We start from the raw sequence: 6,000 nt of genomic DNA on the forward strand, positions 1-6,000 counted from the left end.
TCTTGCTCAAATGTGAAAAGTGTGTGTGTGTGTGTGTGTGTGTGTAGTCACACACCTTTCCCAAGTTGGTCAGCTTCCAAGACATCAGACTGAGGGTATGAGAGGTGAAATATCTACATACTTCACAGGATGGGCACAACGAACATACAGAGACCAATGAGGGAAGGAGGCAGGGAGAAAGCATGCCAAGCTAGGCAGATAAATGAGCAGAGTGAAGTCTGGCTACCAGAACTAATTATACAATTCAGAAGATCAGTTTAAAATGAAAACATGGGTCTTTCCTCCTCAAAATATTGAGAATTCCGGGACTACCACCTGGAATATGGGTCCCTTACAAGCACAGGACCCTGTGTGTCTGAACAGATCATACTCCCACAGTAGCTGGCCTTACTGGTCAGTGTGTGGTCACCGGCTTTGATATCTAGATAAGCAGCTGGCTGGAGGGCTGGAGAGGAAAAAGAGGTGAAGAAATAAAATTAAAAACTCAATTGGTCAAAGGAGCTAAACTCTAGGTCCACCTCTTACATGTGGACAGCCACAGGCAATTTCCAAGTATTTTCTATTTTTATATAGAAAGTGGGACATTAATGTCACATTACCGTGATGTTGGTCACTATCATTTATAAAATATTGTGATGGCCTTTCTTGGTTGTCAGCTTGACAACGTCTGGAATTAAGTAAAACCCCAAAGCAGCTGGACACACCTGCCTGTGAGGATTTTGTGCTTAACTGAATCACTTGAAATGGGAAAAAGCACTTTTAATACAGACCCATGTGGTGAGAAGACACACCTTTCATGAACATCTTTTGAGGTGGGAAGACAGACCTCTAATCTGGGCCACGCCTTCTACTGGATGAAGAACATGAAAGAGAAAAGCCCACTCTCGTTGTCAGCTTCCTCCAACCCTCAAAAGCAAGTCCATTCCTTCACTGACATCATATACTGAAGACCAACTGAGACGTCCAGCCTTGTGGATTGAACAGCTACTGGATTCTTAGAACTTCTGCTGGTACACAACCATTGCTGGACTAAGCAACCTATAAGTCATTCTAATAAACTATACATACCAGGCAATTTCCAAATAGGCAGGCAGACAGACAGGCAGACTGATAGGTAGGCAGGCAGGTAGGCAGGTAGATTGGTAATAGAAATAGATTCATTCTACGTGATCTGTTACTCTAGAGAATCCCAGCTAATGCAAATGTAACTGTCAGCTCCTGCTTCCCAAATGATGCAAATTTTTAAAATACCCTTAGTCCAATCCGGGAGGACAGTTTCATTGTAACGGAGCTGAACAGAACTCACATTACTTTGGGGGAAAAACCCACAACACCACAAGTTTCTCCCCTTTGTATTCAGGTTCAGAAGTGAGTTGTGAATGAATTTGCAGTTTACTGAACTGCCAAATACAGCAGAGTGATCTCTTCCTGGAAACCCATGCACCACACCAGGCCCAGACTCCAACAGGACCAGTCCTCCCACAAGAGCCCAGGAACCCCTCAAGACAGCCTTCATGGAATTCTCCAGCTTCCTCCTTTCCCACAATTCCCTCCTCCCAAGTTTCAGCAGAAATCCCAACATGTAAATTTATGTACATATTTTTAAACCAATTATTTTCCTTTTATGTTCAAAAAGTAGTTGAGGCTGAGTTTGGTTTTTTTTTTAACAAAATTCATAAGCTCTAAAATCTCTCCAAGCTATATTCCCCATCCTTCATAACCGGTTAAAGAAACAAAAATGTCAAGGCATCAACTCTCCGGCTTGCCAAGGCCAGAAACTGCTCTGCAGTGTAAGTCGCTCTGTAAGGAGAAAAGAGAAAACATCAAAATTCTAAAACTGGCCCTCAAAAAGTCATGCTGCGTGGATGAATGCTTTGTGGAGCTGTAAAAACATACCCTGGCCTTGTATGAACATATCCTTGGCTTTCAAACCTATGAGCCACATCGTTATTAATGGTTCGATGTATACAGCGCTCCGTTCTCTGTCCTCACTTATCACGCCCACATACACCACAGTACCTCCTCTGGGGGGACTAAGCAAACACATGGAATTCCAGAGGCCTGCAGCTGAAATAGGCAACTTCTTCATTCTGAGTAGCTCTATTTCATGTGGAAGAGGCCTGGAGAGAGCTAAGATTGATTGACAGCCCCACTGTAGGCTAAGTCCTATGTTAAGTGCTTCTGGAAATGATAGCTCAGCGTTTCTTCCCTGGGACGCTCCAATTTAAACTCAGGTGACTTTTTGAGGCTCTCATGGCTGATCTTCAGGATAGATGAGATTCAAACTCATGTCACCAGGCCCCCAGACCTTCCTCTTTCTACTTCCCCACCACTGTGGCTGGTGCAGTAGCTAAGCTAACGACAAGCTGGACAGCAAACTTCGAACTTCAGGAGAGGACCAACGCTGGAGCTCAGAGCTTCTAACTTGACCTCCTCCATAAGTAGGGTAGCTTTGAGCAAGTTACTTAACTGTGAGCTTCAACATCCAATGCCTTGTAGAGAAATGTTAAAGACTGACTGAATTAACACACAAAAAGCCTTTGGAACAGCATGTGATACACAGAAAGTAGATGGTAAGGGTTCAATCCTGGGATATGCCCAGAAGCATGTCTGAAGCAAGCCTGGAACTCTGTACTGTTCTTTTGATTTTACAGGAGTGGAATCCATCGTGGGAAGCAACAAAAATTGACAGCCCCATATCTAGTATCCTGACCCTCTGAGATCAGAGTGATGTAAAACTCAGGCAGCAGGCAGAGCCAGCAACCCATGTGGCCTGCTACAGGACTTCCAATCCCTCCCCAGAGTATCACAGAAAGAGTCAACACTACAGCTACCGTGTCCCTTTTCCTCATCTGGTTCTTCAGAGAGACGCCATCAAATTGGTGAAGCTGAAACCGTTTGCAAATTCTAGGGGAGTGTTTCAAAGAGTGCCCCATTCATTCCCCTTTGTAATTATAATAAAATGGTTGGGTGCCGCCAGAGGACTCACCATCTCCCAAACCAATCCCCAGAGCTCCCCCAAGGGATGGCCACCCGGGAACCAGAAGAACTTTCCCAGCATGGAGCCTGTGACATTTTCATCAGCGACAGAACTGGTTTGCTATTAAGCTGCATCGCAGAGATTAATGGTTCAATTTGCAGCTGCTTAATGGTGCTCTGGGGAACCCTCCCTCCTGCCATTTGGCCCGGCTTGGCCTGTGAATTTGTGGTTAATGGGGCAAGTAGAGACGCTGTTTCTTTCCCCTTGGCTGGGTGTGTTCGCTTTGCTCTGCTCCTCTATCAGTTGCTGTGTCTTAATCTCAGCCTGGCTCAGGTGGAATGTCCCTCCACACGTCTCTGTCAATGCCAGCCATTGAATCTCTAGAAACTGATAACTTCAGCAAATGCCCAGCTGGCTGCTTCTGAGGAACACATCCCCAAGGAGGCTGATAGCAACAAAAGGCCTAAAGCAAGAACAAAAAACAATTCTCAGGCTTCCTGGTGTAGACTATCTTGTAGAGCATCTATGGCCCCTTTTGTGGCTTTGATGGGGACACAAGAATCCCTAAGATCCAACAAGAAAGGGCTCTGTTTTACTGGTTAGTTCCTCTGAAGCCTTCTCTCCTCCCTGCACCATACTGACACCTTTTTGTTCACTCTCTGCCTAGTGTATTCCCCCTTTCAGAGAAGTGGTCCCCTCAGATAAGCACTTCTTCAGGGAAAATGACATGATCCTACCCTCGTATTTTACCAGATTCCAGAATATTTGGCACAGAAAGCCCAGGAGTGTATTCCTTAGGACACAGCTCGTTCAATGATGCCACCTACAGCTTTGCTTAAGGTTAGCCCCTGAAGTCACCTCTGGTGAGGAAGGCTCACCAACAATCTTCCCAGCTATTGGCTGCCTTGGTGAGGGGCTTCTCACACTGGGAAGCAGGGCAATTTTTGTCCACTTACAAGAATTGTCAGCTGACTTTGTTTGGGGACCACAGAGAGAATGGACTTCCATAGCTTTCTACAGTTCTCTGTTATGGAGGGTGCTGGTTCTGGAGATGATTTGGGAACCCTCTCCATACTTTATTCCTGGGGATTCCGTGTCAGGAATTAGTTATCCTCAACAGACCTGAAACAAGTGTTGTGGCTTATTCCTAGAGTGAGGTGAAATCCTGCTTTCAGTCATGCCAACAAACACCTTCGTGACTGGTCCACCTGAGCCATTTGCAGTAAGTTTCAGCTAGTGTTCTGTTTGGATCGGGTGACAGACTTCCACATCAAATGGGGCACCAGATTGTGTTGGAGCTTTGCCAAGGAGGTCATCTCTCCAAAGGTGCCAGCTTTAGGGGCTCAACCTGAGCCTTATGTTTTCTTCATGCAAGGGTATATTCACATCCAATGTGAGTCAGTGGGATATCAATCATTTTCCCCAATGGAAGATATTCAGGAATTTCTAACATACCTTATAATTAAGTAATCAGTCTGGACAAAGTGAAAAAAAACATTGTCACTAGTTGAATTAGGACTACAGTAATGCCTTAGTATATAAACCCAGTTAGGACCTTTAAAAGTCTCTTCCTTCTGGAGTCTCAATCCCTGTATTAACACCAACAAACTGAGATAGGGGAGCAGCCCAGAGGTAAAACACATTCCTTGCATGTGCCAAGTCCTGGGTTTGGCTCCACCGCTTGATGTGGGGTAAAGTAGGCAGGGATTCTTTAATGGTGGCAGTTGGTGTTTTTTAAGACATAACTTTAAGGACACACAGCTTTCCTGGCTCTTCCTCCTTCTCTTGGGCATTATTCACTTGCAGGAGAGCAAACACTTGGGCAGCTCTTTCTGGTTTGCAGAGCCAGGGGTCTTTGGCCAATGACTTACACATGAGTTCCAGGAACAGTCTCAAGTTACTTGCTTAGCTTACACACTGTAAATCCAGTTTTAAACCCCAATAACTTCCTCTTTCTCCACCCTTCATGTTGCCTAGCTCCTTCGCTAGCCCCAACTCTTGGCACACATTCATTTATTCAGCAAATATTTACTTAAGCACCTGTAGACAATGTGCTGACTCAAGACCCAATCTTGTAGCTCAATCTGCTTCTGTCTTTGGCCCACATAAATCCTTCCTACACAGAAGTAGAGACACAGTGGTCTTTTGTTGTGGTGGTTGGTTTGGTTTTTTTTTTTTTTTAACTGATAAGTGACTATGAAAACCTTCAAGATCTTGTCCTGTGGTAACCTCCAAGGCCAGTGACAGGCAAGTTATCCCAGGGTCATGGGCAGAAATATTCCCAAACCAGATTAAGAAGCTCACATTGTGTAATGCATTGAATTCATCTCAAACTCTTGAAGAGGTCAAAGGGGAGCTATCTTAAGCTAGGTTAACACAGTTCAGTCTGAAAGCAGAGAGAAAGATCCATTCTCGCACAGGATGTTCTTGTGCCGTGTTGTGCCTTCTCCGACCCGTGAGCTCTCTCTGCAGTGATAAGGTGAATGAGCATCTGAACTGAGGTTAGAGCCAGAAGGCCCAACAGAGAGATTGCATCTCTGGAGCCAAGGATGCATGCGTCCTCTACCACAGAACAAGCAACCTAGTAGCTACCGCTTGCCAAGTGGGTTTCATGGATGAAACACATGTAGATCCACAGAGCAACCATAACCCATATCATATAAGTGGGCACTGTCAACCCAACAGGATAAGTGCATGAGTTTATTTTTCCATTCCATCTTTATCTAAAGCAGTCGTTCTCAACCTTCCTAAGGCTATGACCCTTTAATACAGTTCCTCATGTTGTGTTGACCCCAACCATAAAATTATTTTGTTCCTACTTCATAACTGTAATTTTCCTACTGTTATGAATCATAACGTAATTATATGATATTCAGGATACTTAATACATGACCCCTGTGAAAGGGTCGGTCAACCCACAGGTTGAAAACCACTGATCTAGAAGTAAGAACCTTGTTTGTTTCCACTCTCTATTAGGATCTAATTTTAATATGTATGTCAGGTTATTCACTTAGCACCTA

The sequence above is a fragment of the Grammomys surdaster genome, unplaced genomic scaffold (genome assembly GCF_004785775.1).
Source record: "Grammomys surdaster isolate TR1022 unplaced genomic scaffold, NIH_TR_1.0 125876, whole genome shotgun sequence".
Lineage (NCBI taxonomy): Eukaryota > Metazoa > Chordata > Mammalia > Rodentia > Muridae > Grammomys > Grammomys surdaster.